The sequence below is a fragment of the Panthera pardus genome, unplaced genomic scaffold, assembly GCF_024362965.1.
Source record: "Panthera pardus isolate Hobbes unplaced genomic scaffold, ASM2436296v1 HiC_scaffold_11, whole genome shotgun sequence".
NCBI classification, from domain to species: Eukaryota; Metazoa; Chordata; class Mammalia; order Carnivora; family Felidae; genus Panthera; species Panthera pardus.
The window spans coordinates 38,577,287-38,593,707 of record NW_026526666.1 but is presented as its reverse complement, the minus strand read 5'-3'; the positions used below and the strand labels follow the sequence as shown (position 1 = coordinate 38,593,707).

The 16,421-nt window shown below is 37.6% G+C and overlaps 1 protein-coding gene and 1 long non-coding RNA gene across 24 annotated transcripts in view; one reads left to right on the top strand and one right to left on the bottom strand.

Moving 5' to 3' along the window:
* Positions 1-16,421, top strand: part of ADGRL2 (adhesion G protein-coupled receptor L2) — a 621,134-nt gene that overhangs the window by 217,599 nt on the left and 387,114 nt on the right. The window lies entirely within an intron of this gene.
* Positions 1-16,421, bottom strand: part of LOC109246164 (uncharacterized) — a 74,189-nt gene that overhangs the window by 35,611 nt on the left and 22,157 nt on the right. The window lies entirely within an intron of this gene.

Genomic DNA, 16,421 nt, shown 5'->3' with positions numbered 1-16,421 from the left:
TTTACCATTTAATCAGGATTAGGAAATCCAAGGAGAAAATGTTCAGTGCTCATGACATATGATTATCGGCAGAGCAGTGGTAAATTGCAGAGAGAATTCTAAGAGTCTTGGTTCTTCCTTTATAGGGTAGGGTCAAAAGGGTATCACACACGGAAGACTCAAGTCAAGGCCTTATATTGCAGGACTGCTTCTTCGGAAGGAATGAATCAGGTTGAGAATGATGTCCAGAAATACCCTTACGTTTGTGTAATAGTTAACCATTTGTAAAGCCCTTTTATGTAGAAATTATCTCCCTTGATCCTCATGATGACCACTTTATATTTGAAGGTTTGTGGAGGTTAAGTGGTTTGCCCAAAGTCACACAGTAAATTTCAGAGAGGGAGTCTTTGATGGAAATATGGATTTCTGATGATTTTCAACAGATCAATGGGCTGCTCTGCCAACCAAGTGTGTTTTGAGGGACTTATTCACAAAGGGAAAATTCTGTTACAAACGCGAGAGATGTCAGTTTATGTTTTAGAGTGAAAATCAAATGGCAGATAGTCACAAAGCAAAATAAGAAAAATTTCTCATCACATGTTTTGTAGTTCCAAGAAGCTAACAGGAGTTTTCACAACATTGTCGAGCCAACACAAATGGCTAATCTTAACAGCACGCTAAATTGGCAGTCATGTTGTCTGCGTGATCAACAATATGCCACGCTGCTTTAAATTTATCCTGTTACAAGTCCTCTGGGTAAAGGTATCATTTCCAAAGGTCCCTGTCAGGAACTAAATAGAATTCTAGTAATAAAAGTTAATAGAAGTGGAGTCATTTCCCACCCTCCTCCACCACCAAAAAAAAAAAAAAAAAAAAAAAAATCATTACTGTCTATATTCCAAAACCCCAAAGCCCGAATGCCAAAGGGAATAAGGAGCTCAAAACAGGAAGAACAAGTTTGGGTGTGAACTCCACCTGGAAGTCTCAGGTCTCATGATGAGCCATAATGATGTCAGGAGCTTAAGGAGGGGCTTTGAAGTCGGACCTGGGGTTGAAATCCGGCTCTGCCCCTTGGAAGTGGTTAGATTTAATGAGCCTCATTTTCATATCCGTGAAATGGAAATAACATACTGATCCTGCAAGTTGATGTAAGCATCAGAAACAATAAATGAAAATGTATGGCACATTACAAATCCTCCATAACTGACAAGTAGAATTTTGGAATCCCTGATGCTCGGTGGTAAATGTGGCAAACAGCAGTGTTGAAAGGCCTGAAGACAAGTTTGAGCACCTCCCAAGCCTACCTAAAGCTAGTCCTGACCTCAGGTCTTGGGTGGGTCTGCAGATGCTGTAGGCCAAGGACTCTGTCCGTGTAGTTTTACGTTCCCTAGTGTAAGAATTTATCGTACTTTGATTTGTACAAGTCCTCCAAGATCAAAGATGGATTCTGAATGTTAGTTGTCAAATGAAACGAACGATCAACGATCGTGGAAACATAAAAGCAAAGCAATTCATGTTGCCTTAGGAATAGCTCATTTGCAAAATCGAATATGCTATCACATTGACATAGTTCCTCACTTTATCTATTAAATCTTCCATTTTAGTAAAACTAGTTTGTCACAACCAAATGCTACAATTGTGTACACTTATGGACACGTCATATGTCTATAGTCGGCCTGGTGTATCTAACAAATGCAGGGGTTTGAAAAAAAAAAAAAAGGAAATAAAGATCCAAATTTGAAGAGCAACCTCCACGTTTCAAATACCTTTGAGTATAGTCATAGCTACCTTTTAAAACAATCCAAAATTCATAGCTTTCTAAAATTTTAGTTCTCCTAGCACATCAATCCATTAAACTAGAAATTGTTCTTTAAAAAAAAAAAAAGTCCAGTGGAAAAAGCTATGAATGTAGACATCATGAATTGAAACACCTCAGGTTAAATGCAGTTTATAAATGGGCACTGTTGTGGGATATGGTCCTGAGCAAGGGACTTGCTTTCCTGTTCCTGGAGCTTTTGTTCTAATCCTCCATCTAGACTTGGCCTATTTTTTTTTTTTTTTTTTTTTGAATTTACTTGCCTGTGGCCTGGGAAAAATGTTTATGTAAAGACTGACCTCTCTCTGGGTGTCTCAGCAGCTAGTTTGTGGTATAGATGAGTGCTCATTCAAACTCCTCTGTTCACTGTTGACTAAGACCTTGAAGAGTTCTTCAGGCTCCACTAGGCTGAAGGAGAGCCTATTGAGACTTTCAGCCTTTTTCTTACTGCCAAGTTACTTTTTTTATTAGGCTGATAAACTCCTGAATTGTTGAAAAGCAGCTGTTCAAGAAAGGACTTAGCTTATTCTCATGGGGTTTCTGGAGGTGGGGGAGATATATTTGTGAGTGGAACCCACTGGTCCCTAGCACGGTTAGACCTGTGCGACCTCTCTTTCTGACTCTAACAAGGTTTCTGGAATGTGATGGAAACACAGCACCACCTCTCAGAGAGTCATAGCCGCTCAATCAATTTTCTTTCTGTCTCCCATCTCAATGCAGATATTTTCGTATAAATCTTAGTCTTTAAAAGTAGGCTTTTAGTAATTTGATGTTCACCAGGAGAATGCTAACCTGACAGGGTAAATGCAGCTTTGCTAAGAGAAAGAAAGGAAAAGAGAAGGAAAGAGAAAAGAGAAGGCCAGGGGAAGGGAGAGCAGCGAGGGGAGGAGACAGAAAAAGAAAAAAAAAAACGAGAGAAAGTGCTCAGCTCAGCCACAGTAGCATGAGTTCTGACTAAAGCTAAGCCTGGTCAGATGACTGAAAGGGTTTAAACTGTTAATTTTCACATATTGCTCAAGTAAGCAAAACTAAAAGCATTTAATTTTTCTAATAATCTCAGACATGGTTTCCTCCTAATGTACTACACAATCTGTATTGATTACTCTGTCGGTGAGATACGCATTTAATAAACATGTATTCCAAAGTGAAGCGTAAAATCAAAGTTTAAATTACTCTTTTTGAAAGCTACTTTTTTTCCCCTGGTATGTCAAAACAAAATGTACACTGGGGGGAAATAAGACTTGCATTTCAATTGTTTCTTGAGAAGCTAATTCATAACAGGCATTGAGATGAACAGGGCAAAAACAAGCGGCAGAGGACCATAGGACTAAATTTTATTCTTTTTCAAAACAGGCTGGATGTAGGGATGTCATCCATGCGATCTTTTGAGGACAAAAAGGAGCTTAGCTGGAAGTTATACAGGAAGAATAAACTTTCATGCTTCTGAAAGACAAATGAAATTTTCCAGTACTGTTTTAAAATTGTTGAATTGATAAAGGTATTTAAATATTGATCTACTAAATAGTCCATTTATATGCATGTAATAAGGCTTAGATTACAGGCTTTTAGCGTTATTTGCAAAGGGCAGTATTTACATATAAGAGCAATTACTTTGCCAAATTTGAGGAACCAGTCTCTGAACTTTTAGTATCCCACGAAGCAAGATATGCAACTATGCAAAAATTTTACACATTTTTAATGCTCTTCAGAAGAGGTCTATAAGAAAGGAAATTGTAAATGTGCAAAGTGGTACACAGGAGGGGGTGATTAAGAGGAAAAGCAAATTTATATTTGTAGTAGTAGAAGGTACTGTTGTTTTTGATTTGTTATATGCCTTAATCTGGCATGCTATTTCACCCTTCATGACACACATCAATACCTTCTTTATGTCTGGCTATTACCACTCATTTAAAAATCTATTTTACATGATTCTTTCAGCCAAAAATGGACCATAATGACACAGAATACAGCATGTGCTTCATAAATTCTGTAAGAATCAATACTTTGGCTGGAAATTTGTCAGTCTCTCAAAGTTATGCATCATTAAACTTTACTGTTATTACAGTGGACTCTTCTTCAAAGTTCAGTACCTAGCTCATATTGGAGAAACGCTTTCAGAGCCAGGAAAGGTTGAGAGAAGCAAAAGTTACTTGCGAGGGAATATATCCCCTCAGATGATGCTTGATTTGCAAAATGCAGATAGAACAAAAGTATTTGGCTTATGCAGGCATAGGTGGTTTATAAGATTCAGGTTACGTTTATCTAAAGGTCACAGACATGATAACCAGACAAGTTTGCAGAATCTGAAAGATATCCATCTACTGAGTAGATGCCACTTTTCTTCTAAAACTCAATTATAGTATGCAGGTTAAGAAAGAGATGACGCCTTGGATTCTTCCCCCATTTCGCACTGCTCTCTGACTCAACTGGTAATGAGAACACCTTTTGTTTTGTCCTCTGTGAGAGTGGCACTTGGTCTTTGTCGTGATGACTGGCCTGTGTAGACACCTGCTTTTTAGGCACACCTGTAGGGATTGCAGCTGTTATTGTGTCACCTACCAAAGGCCTCAGGAGCACGGGAAACAAATATTGGTGGAATCCCCTTTGTGAGCTGTCTCCTGCTTGCCATGCCACTCCATCAAGCAAGAGCTCCCCATTCTAACCATAAGGAGTTATTGAAAGGTCCCAGAGCAGACTGAGCTCTTGCTGGTGGGTTCAAGGCCTTGGCTCCTGTAGTGATCTTCACCTGTCCTGCCCTTTTGCGTCTTAACTATTACTTTCTTTATGATCTCAGAATATTTGTCACCTTCTGTGGGAAGTCCTCCCTGACCAACTTAGATTGAGCTTAGTACCCCTCTATTTTGATGAGCACTATATTGCCCCATGCTATATTTGTACCTAGTGCAATTGCCAATTTATTGTGTGGCTTCTCCATAACAGTGACAATTTTGGTAAAAACTGTGTCTTATTTGCCATTGTTGTCCCTCACTCCATCCATTGCCTGGCACATAGTAGGTGCTCACAAAAATCATCAATGAGTAAATGAATGAAGTCTTCCGTGTGCAAAGTAGAAGGTAAATACTAAAAGTCTCAAAGAGGTATAAAACTTAGCCCTTGTTCTATAGGGACTGACAACAAGATAGGGAAAACAGAGCATAGGCACAGATTTTTTTACAAAGAAGAAGAAAAGGAGCTGAGAAAAAAATTAAGTGATTTTTATCAGTTTTGAGAAACTCTTGCTTTCTTTGTGATGATATCTCCAAAAGATTATTTCTCAAACAAGTCATTTAGAGACTGCATGAATAAGTAAAAACTAAATGGCCATTTGAATGAAGGAATTCTATGAAGTCATAACAAATTTCATAAGCATGTTTTCACTGATTCCTGTGGCTGAAATGTTTCATCCACTGCTTTGTTGACAATGCCTCCAGGGCCATGTTGCTACATGGGAGAGTTTGAGGTACAAAAATTCCTTTCTACTCATTCCTTTACCCAAAGTTTCAGCTCCAGATATATTTCCAAGTTGAGTTCAAGCTCTCAACATTTCTTCTTAGGAAAAAAAAAAAAAACCCACACCTGATTCTCACTTCTTTTTTGTTGTTGTTGTTGTTTAATTTTTTTTAATGTTTAATTTTTGAGAGAGAGAGAAAGAGAGAGAGAGAGAGAGAGAGAGAGAGAGCATGAGCAGGGAAGGGACAAAGAGAGACGGAGACACAGAATCCAAAGCAGACTCCAGGCTCTGAGCTGTTAGCACAGAGCCCAACACAAGTCTCGAGCTCACAAACCGTGAGAACATGACCTGAGCCGAAGTCGGACGCCCAACTACTTGAGCCACCCAGGCACCCCTCATTCTCACTTCTTAAAAGAGAATATAACAAAGTACTCATAATAGTATTTGGCACCCGGTTAACTTTGAATGTGTGTTTGTTTTTCTTATTTCATACTCCCTGATATCTTCAAATTACTCTTTCGGAAGCACAGTATTAAGCCTAAAAACAAGACACATGGAGAAAAAAAGGGATGTAAGGAACCTTGCAGCAAACTCTGGGACTATTTCATGCATTTGAAAGTACAGTTCAGGGTTTAGTCATCTGAATTGGCTGCTTAACAATAGGAGTTGTGCGTGGTCTGGGTAGGCGTAAGCAAGCTGGAAACTGGCACAGGTAAGATCCGTGTGCTCTCTCTTCCATCATCTTCGGCGATTTTTCCCTCAACCTGCAAGAGCCTGGGAGCTGGTCAGCCTCCTACCATATGCTGACAGGCAGTCTGCGCGGTGGGCTTTGGAGTCAGAAATTCCTGACTGAACCTGGCCCTACTATTAGCCTCCCCAAACCTCCTTTTTTATTATTTGTGAAGATGCAATTAATAACCAGTCATACTTTAAAATCTTTTGAGGATAAGTGCTAATTAATATAAAAGTAATGGCATAGGTATGCTCTGATCTCGATGAGAGAAAATCCTCTTCTAAGTAGCTAACTGATTAATGTCAGCTGTGATGGATATAAATACTACACCAAGTTGGCATCATGTGGAGTTCAATAGCCCTCTGGTGCATCACAGTATATGGTCTGTGCCCAACAGGCTATGGTCCATATTTTTAAAAATATGCCTACCACACAGTTTTGCACTTGTTCAGAATTCAACATGTGTTTCTTTAACTGAATAGAATTGATGAAAATCAGAGATGATTTTAAAAGAACGGCCAGAATACACTCCTTAAAACTTCAGTGTCTTATTAGTGTTCAAATCATAATTTGCAACTTTGCTGAGTTTTTGAGTTCCTATGGAAGATTTTGAAAGAGTCTATCAGTAAGACCCCAGAAGGTCTTATAGAAAAGAAGTGAGTTTTCTGACCTACTATGAGTGTTCTATTTTTCATCTCTGGGGAGCAATGTTTTCTTTTATTTGGCTCATATGGTGGTGTCATGTACAGCACGTCAGGTTGTGCACTTTACAAGGGCATCATATCTAAGGGATACTATTTACATCATAAACACCTCTAATATTTTGGCTTTCAGATATAGTCTACATTTAGACCTGAAAATAAATTTGTATATTTATTATGACAATTTTCAAGCAATGATGGTTAGAGATCTTGCTCTTCAAAGATCAGAGTGTTACAGTAATTTTCTGCCAGAAGAAAGTAAAATGCCTTCAGGAATAGGATGTTTTTTTCTAATTCACACAAAGCTACCATAGAGGCTTGTAGCTGCCCTATCTCCACAATGCCAAACAGCACTGAGAAGACAGTAGAATTGTAATAAATACTTGGTGAATGAACAAGTGGGTAAAGAAAACATTTCAAAGAGTACGAGTACTGTAAAGGATTATAACAATAGAAGGCAGTATTGTGAACGGTCAAGAACACACTGTGGAGTCAAAAATACCTGAGTTCAAGTTTTATTTCTTTAGCTTGCAGTCTGCATATCTTGGATGAGTTATTTAATCTCTCCGTGCTTTATTTTTCTCGTCTTTGAAATGAAAAATATAATAGCACCCATTTTATAGGTTGTTGAGAGGACTGAATGAGTTAACACATATAAAACACTTAGTATTGTGTCGTGTGCAATAGTGGTCCAGAGGACGATATTCTATAGTCAGAGTATATAGACTATAGTCCTTTATTTATTCATTTATTTAGAGAGTGTGTGTGTGTGCTCACGTGCAAGCATGAGGTGGGGGGAAGGGGAGTGGGGAAGGGGGGGAGGGGGAGCAGGCTCTGCATTGTGAGCACAGAGCTCAGCTGGGGACATGAACTCAAGAACCATGAGATCATGACCTGAGCCAAAACCAAGAGTTGGACACACAACCGACTGAGTCACCCAGGCACCCCTACAGTCTATTTTTTAAATGTGCCTAATGCACAATTTTGCCCATATTAGGAATCCAACACATACATTTGGATTGAATAGAAATGATGAGAAGGAGAAAATTGTGGAAATACACTCCTAAAAGTTTAGAATCTTATTGTTCAAATCAAGACAAGTATTCAGTAAATAAATGCCTTGGCAATAAAAGTGATCACGGTGGGGGCACCTGAGTGGCTCAGTCAGTTGAGCTCCAACTTTGGCTCAGGTCATGATCTCACGGTTCGTGAGTTCGAGCCCTGTATTGGGCTTGCTGCTCTCAGTGCGTAGCCCGCTTCAGATCCTCTACCCCCTTTCTCTCTCTACCACCCAACTAGCACTCTCTTTCTCTGTCAAAAATAAACATTAAAAAAAGAAAGAAAGAGATCATGGTGAAGGAGGAGGAGAATGAGGAGGGAAAAAAAGGCAAGGACAAAAAATTGATCAGTCAAGAGTCAAAGTCAGTCCTCACAATGGCTTACAAATTCCTCAAAGATGTGTACCACCACCCTATCTATAGTCTCCTAGGCCCTTTATCCACAAACCTATCCTCCCTCTCTCCCTCTGTTCCAGCCACATTTACCTTCCTGCCGTTCCTTGAGTATGTCACACACGCTCCTGTCTTAAGACTTTTGTTGAAGTTATGTTCTCTGCTTCAGATGCTTTTTCTTCAGATATTGGTTGGGATAATTTCCTTCTTTCTTCAAGTCTTTGCTCAAATGTCACTTTTTCAGTAAGACCTACGTACCCTCACCCTCCTATATAATATCACCTATGTCAACCCTACCCTTACCTTGCCTCCATACACGCTTTCTTCCCTAACTCTACTTTTTCTTTTACCTTTGGCACATCTTTATTTATTGTGTTTGTTACTTACTGTCTCTCTCCCTTCACCAAGCACCCCTCCCCCCATGAGAATGTAAGCCTAAAGAGGGAAGAGTTTTTTGTTGATTTTATTCACTGATATAACCCAAGGAACTGGTGTACCTGACCCATAATAGGTGCCAAATAAATATTAGTTGCAAGATTTCTCATTTTTTTAAATCCTCTTCTCTCTTGTCATTGTTTTTTCTTTCTGTTGAAATCCAATAAAAATCTTCATTTTGCACCTGATATTACTTTGGTTATAGGATTTCCATGAGACAATTAACATTCTGTATCCTGGCCTAGTTCTAATATGAGCAAAGACCATCCAGAGCTTAGAAGAGCAAGATTTTCCTTTGCTTTGCTTTGTGACGTTCAAACTTCATGCCTTTCTGGGAAAATCACAAAAGACAAAAAGTTTGCACTTATATAAAAATACTCCTGATTCAAATCTTTCTTGAAGAAGCTAAAATATGCATTTCTTCAATGCATAGTTTTTCAAGGTACAAGAACAAGTGCATAAATGGCTTCCGAAGAAACTAATCAACATTCGCAATCATCAATATGTATTTCTGGTTGTAAAGTAAAGTACAATTTAACAAATAATGAGAAGACAGGATAAACATGAGCAGAATACGGAAACTTTAGGAGGGGGTGTGTAAATAAGATATACAGTAATTTAAAATTTTTGAAGCTCTTAGGTAGTTAAGAAATATAACATAATTAGAAATACCAGTAACTTTTTCTGTATATACATTCTCAAGTGTGTGTAATATATCCGCTCCACCCACACATAGTTTCATTAAAAGACTAGAAACAATTACACCCAGACTGTGTATGTTTAACATACTAAATAACTAACAAAGATTGAGAAACTAACCCTTTTTTCCTAATGCAAACGTTTCTCTACATCCTACTCTTAAATTTTTCTCATGCCCCATAAATGTAAGTAAATTTTATCTGTTTCCACTTTGCCACAAATATTAAATTACACACTGTCAGCTGGAAAACGTAATTTTATATGAGAATTTGTTTATTTGCCATTTCCAAATAGATATTTCTATTTACGATTTTAGCAAATTTCATTTTTAATTTTTTTTTGTAAATTGTATGAGTTTGTCAGTTTTCTTGTTTATTTTTTAGATTTTATTTTTAAGTAATCTCTGCACCCGATGTGGGGCTCGAACTCACAATCCGTGTCATGTGCTCCACGAACTGAGCCAGCCAGGCACTCTGAGTTTTTCAGTTAAAAAAAAAAATATTTCATACTAACATTCTGTGAATATTAGGAAATGTTTTTTATGCTTACTGCCTGTCTAGTAGATTGCTTAGAGAATTGTTTTTCTTATTTTGGGTTAATTGTTGTTTAATTGCTAAATCCAAGGGGTCAATGCCTAGAAATTTAAGTATTATAAAAGAAAATTTTATTTTTTTCATTAATATTATTTCTGTAATATTTCATACACACCTATAATTCTGGAAAGCATTTCATTCATTATTCATCTATTCATATTCAACAAATAATTCTATATTCCTTTTTACCAAAGCAAAGCTCGACTTTTTGACTTTGATTTGTGGAAGTTCATTGTTAGGTAGATGCCACATTGTGTGGGGTGCTGTGATATGTTGTATTTAGCTGTCAATATCTATAAACATTTCTCAATATGACCTGTGAATGTTAAGCTGTTTACACTGTTGCCTGCAATTATCTCTTCAGAAATGTGACAGAAGAAATGGGTTCATGTCACCCATAGGATTTGAGAAGCATCTAGTGAAAATCATTGTAGCTTGGCTTCTATTTTAAGACATTACCTGCCAGTTATTATCATGCACTTACATTATTTCTGTGTCGTGCAAAATATTTTAGAATGGCTTTTATTGTTATTCCTTGACAGTTTCCTGATGTTTAGGACACTATGATTTCCATTTTTAGTGGGAGTTTTTTGATTACCTAGGTTCCTCCTATCCAAAGGAATGGCTTATGTTTGTTCATTGGTATTTACAAAAATGGCATTGATGGTCCTTTCCATAGGAATAAGAATATTAGGAATGCAAAACCAAATGAGTAGATGCAGTTAATATATTTAAATTCAAATTAAGGAATAATTGTCATAAAATAGCTAATACTTTCTGGGTGCCTACCAGATGCTAAATATTCTTGTTTTGTTTTCATGATCTCGCTTAAAGAAGCACCTACGAAGTAGATAGTATAGATAGTTTTACAAATGAGGAAAAGGAGGATCAGAGATAGTAAATAACTTCCCTAGGGTCTTAGAGTAGTAAATGGCAAATCCAGACACAGCCCAGATGTTTCTAATCCCAAAGCAATGATTTTATCCACTATGCAGTTTTCACTTACTGACATCAAATCCGTTTCCAAAATTAATTCTCGATAGTGGGAAGGGCATTGTGTACCTAAAGGGTAGGAAAAGGAATTCTGTTCATGTATTAGTTATGTATTGCTGTGTAACAAATTACTTCCTAAACCTAGCAGTGTAAGGCAACAAATACCGTGGGCCAGGAATGGGACATAGCTTAACTGGATCCTCTGGATCAGGTCCTCAGAAGACTGCAGTCAAAGTGATCACCAGAGCTGCAGTCACCTCAAGATTCGACAAGAGGCTCCCTCAAATGGTTGGTGACAAGATTCAGTTCCTCATGTGTCGTTGGACTAGAAGCCTCAGTATCTCACTAGTTGTTTGCTGGCGCCTCCCTCAGTTCCTTGCCACATAGGCTCTCCCATAAGGCAGCCTGGAGAATGGCAGCTGGCTTCCATCAAGATGAGCAAGCAAAAAAGCAACAGAGAGTGGGCAAAACCGAAGTCACCTCTTTGTAAACTAATCTCAGAAGTGACACATAAGAAGCAAGTCACTAGGTACCTCCTCATACTCCAGGGGAGGGGATTTTACATGAATACTAGGAGGAGGGCATCACCGGGAGCCATCTTAGAAGTGGCCCACCATACTCAAGTGTTCTCAGAGGAGTACTAAGGGCTCAGTTGACTCTGGTCTACATCCCAGCTCTAGCAAATCCTCTGCAGTGAACTTCCTTCAGTAGCCTCCACCCTAATTCACACAGAGCTTAACATTATGCAGATTGCAGCATAGTAACTCCATCATAGCGTAGGAAACAGTGTAGGTCTGCCCAGGAGTCCTCTAGACCAAAATTCTCTCTCCTTTTTTTTTTTTTCTTTCCAGAACTAAATATTCATTTAAAATATCAGAAAAGTAGGGGTGGCTGGGTGGCTCAGTGGGTTGAGCATCTGACTTCGGCTCAGGTCATGATCTCATGGTTCGTGGGTTTGAGCCCTGCATTGGGTTCTGTGCTGACAGCTCGGAGCCTGGAGCCTGCTTCAGATTCTGTGTCTCCTTCTCTCTCTCTCTCTGCCCCTCCCCCACTCACTCTGTCTCTCTCACTCTCAAAAATAAATAAACGTTAACAAAAAAAAATAAAATACAGAAAAGTAAAATGGTAAATATAAGTAACCATTTTTTTGGTACATTATAATGAGAAGAAGGCAGTTTCTGGGATCTTCTGTGCATGCTTAAAGATACATCTCTAGAATGCCAGCTGTTTGAACACAGGCAACTCCCTGTCTATGAGAGCCTCAGTTTCCTGACTGCGGTTCAAGGACATACTCTCACAGTGCTGCTACAAAGATTAAATATGATGATCTGTATGAGAGCATTTTGTTAACTGGAAAGCACAACATCTAAATACAAATTTTCTCAGTACTCCCCTTAGCTCTAGAACAGGACAGATTGTTAAGAACAGCTGCTTAGCATACTATTTAACTGTCTTATTAGAGCAATAAATATTTTTGGAATATGGATAATAAATGGACTGTGTTTTTATCACATTCAAAGTAGCATCAGTAGCTACATTTGCTGTTGATTTACTAAAATGAAAAAAAAAAAAAAAGATTTCCAGATTTTTTTTTTTCACTTTAGAACTCGCGTGCCTGACCACATTGCAGATTTCAAGGCAATGCATAAGCTTTCCACAGTGTCGAAACAATCTAGCAGCAGGCACTTCCTTCAGCCCTTTTTTTCATTCTCCACTGCCCCCCAGTTACAATGTTCCCGTTGTGTGTGTCTTTGACTTGAAAGAAAACATTTTCCCATTTCATGTAAGAACTACATGGAGTTTAGGGCCCTGATGGACCAGAAGAGTACATTAGCCTTTCTTCTTTAGTGGCCCAGATTGAAATCACATCTAATGTTTTCCCATTAGAAATGAGATGGCAAGATATTTTCTGGGAAGTGATTTAGGTATACTAAAACAATCTATAAGGATCTATTGATTAGAAGTAAACTTGACTCAAACTTGATTTGTGTGCAGTGAAGCACCTTGGGAGGTGATGTGATTGACAGTGCAGAATAGATTGGGGGCTGGAATAGTTAAGATACTGCAGCCCTTTGTGGGGTACACGGACAGAGCTTATCTGTAGATAACAAAAATTGAGAAAGAAAAATAAGGAATTTAGAGTACTGAGATACAGCATACTCTGTGAATTTGGTTGCATATATAAATCCAAAGAAATAAGCAAACGAAGAAAGGATTTTGCATACAGAGTTATACAAGAAAGGAAATTCCAGGGCATTTCAATGAACTTTAAAAAATATTCCTACTCCCACAAATATGTATTGGTTGCTATTAGGTTATTCCTAGCTAGTTTTGGTCAATCAGAGTTTTTAAATAACTTGCCAGCAGATCATAATGTCATTACCCATTTAAGTGAAATCAAATACACAAAAAACTTGAAGCTGAATGCCCTGCCCATAATCTTGCAATACATCACTGTAGAAACTAAAAACAAAAGATGAAATGATGATTTAAAAATTTCACAACTAGAGTAATAAGGATAAGGGGCACCTGGGTGGCTCAGTCGGTTAAGTGTCTGACTTCAGCTCAGGTCATGATCTCACGGCTTGTGAGTTCGAGACCCACGTTGGGCTCTGTGCTGACAGCTCAGAGCCTGGAGCCTTTTCAGATTCTATGTCTTTCTCTCTCTATCTGCCTGTCCCCCGCTCACACTCTGTCTCTCTCACTCTCAAAAATAAATAAACGTTAATAAAAAAATAAAGTAATAAGGATCAAAGGTATATTAACATAAGTCAAACCCCAACCCATTATAAAAATGCAGGAGTCTGTTGAAACTTTCATATTTATTCTTTCCTTTCACTCAACAAATTTACTTGAACTCAAGACATCATGCAAATGACATTTTAAATAATTATGATATTAGGTATCTCCAGGCATATTTTGCCTGAGATAAATATTTTACCTCTTCATATAAGTAGGAAATTAAGATCTGATAGCATTGTATGTATTTTGAAGATAATTCTTGTAAATTGTTTGAAGAAATTTTATTTATTTTTTTAATTTCTTTTTTTTAAATGTTTGTTTTTATTTTTGAAAGACAGAGCACAAGCGGGGGAGGGGCAGAGAGAGAGGGAGACACAAAATCCAAAGCAGGCTCCAAGCTCTGAGCTGTCATAACAGAGCCCAACATGGGGCTTGAACCCACGAGCTGTGAGATCATGACCCGAGCTGAAGTCGGACGCTTAACTGACTGAGCCACCCAGGGGCCCCTATTTGAGGAAATTTTAAACTAACGATAATATTGAACAAGAAAGAACCCCAGTTGTATTAATAAATAATACACTGAAAACAATTAAATATAAATTTTATCTGAGCAGTGCAACTTTTCATAGAAAGCAGTTAAATCTCATGGTGTCTGTATATGCAAAATGCTACAAAGAGCAGACATTCTCTAGCAAATTTAAGTCTATGGCATTTAAAAACAACCAAAGGTTGATCTTTTTAGACATTATCAATGTAGGAATAAGAGTGGCCAAAGCTACAAACTAAGATCATCAATTGTTGTGGAGTCAGCTGTTCTTCTTGAAAATCTGACCATAAGCCATCGAATCCTGTGCTGTCCAGGGTGGCAGCCACCAGTAACATGTGGCTATTTAAATTTAAACAAATTAGTACAAGTAAAATTAAAAATCCAGCACCTCTGTTGTATTAATGGCATTTCAAGCGTGCAACAGCCACATGCGGCAGCTACAGTGAAGACCCCACAGGTATAGTACATTTCCCCATCGCACAAAGTTCGGTTGGACACACCGAATTCTAGTTCCCATTTGCCATGTCCCTATATCCAGTCTGTGATGTGGGTAGAATCAGAAAAATATGAAGAGCACTTGATATTCTGTCCCAAATGCTAATAATCAGATAGCGTATCTGTTCCTCTTTAAAAGTTAATGAACACAAAACACTTCATGGCCCAAGGTGTTCCATTGAACTATGAAAGTTGTAACAAAATGAGGGCTGGAAATACATATCGGGGTCAATGAAGCACTAAAATATGCTTATCAAGTCTCCATTTGTCCTCTGTGTTTGGCAAGAAGTTAATGGAAAAGGGCATATTTGTTAAAATACATTTTACACTAATGAAACAATATTATCAAAGGAAGTTCTTAATGTGTATAAAGATTAGAATATCACTGAAAAAAAATACCTGAAAGCGTGGAATGGACTTCGCTTTCCTGGGGAAAACAGATTTTTCCTCCTCATATTCCAATATTTTTGCTCTTGCAAGACATAAATTGAATGTTTTTAAATGTTCAAGTCATCAATAATGAGATTAAGTCATAGTATTTTTTTGTATTTGAGCAGTTGCTATCTGAGGATCTCAAAAGTAATACATTGCCTGGCTATAAACATTTAAAAATAAAGTCAGCACGCCCGATTTTTTCCTAGTTTTTGCTGTTGGTTGTGGTGTTACGTGAAATACAATGGTTTCACCAAGGAAATCAAGAATTCTGAAACCTCAGATTTAATCATTAATATGATGACTTATATAGAAGGCAGACTTTTTCTAAGAAAAATATAGCAGTGTTTCTCACTGTTAGAAAAAAAGGAACAGCTGAAGCAATGACTTCTTCATGTAATGTATTGCTAGAAACAGGGATCCTTGTCTCTGAACTTTCTTGACCTTAGCCTGGTTTTTTTTTGTTTTGTTTTGTTCTGTATTTTTTTTTTTTTTTTTGCTAAAGTCATTAAAATGATTAGAACCTCAAGGAGGGTTACAGTGTTATATTCTTTTTCTCTTTTTAACTTACTCTGAACTGAATCAACCAGTTTTAAATCCTGCATACACCCTATTAATCCCATCTAACTCTTCTGTCTGTCTGGATGAGTTTCTTCAACAGATTCCTTGAACATGCGTTAAAAAACATAAATCACTGGATTAAACTTGTAGGGAATGATGAAAGCTGAATTCGTGTATATACATGTGGTGGGACAAATGGACCCTTTTATTATTTAACCTGAATGAAAGCAATAAATTTGAAACAGGTTTAACTGATGATATTGGTAATCCACAACAGATTTCATAAGTGTTTTTGAATGAACATCGGTTTTGTTCAATAATCCCTTGGATTAAAGAAGGGTTAGATAACTCAAGCAACCTGCAAAGCATCATAGTATTTGGCTATTTATCTTTTATTTTTTACCAAAAACCAATATGTGTAGTTTAGGCTTTAGCAAATAAGGCCAAAAATTACATTTGTCATTTTGTTTTGAAAATGTGTGGCTGGGGTTAGGCTATATAATTTTACCTGTTTTCTTGGGTAGCAGCGTGTTCTTCACCTTCTATTATTTTTATATGAAATATTATGCAGTACTAATATATGTCTTGTTTTCCAATATATTGACGATAGCCTTTTCTCTTAATTACTTGCTCTACTGACCCCCCACATTCAGTTGAGGTATTCTAAGTTGTATGAATTCTAGTACATGGGATAAAAGTCCTTCAAACTTCTATGTATTCACTTAGTTGCCAAAAAAACAAAAGAGGTTTGAAGAATCTTTAGGTGGATAGTTGGGAGTCCATTCTGACAATA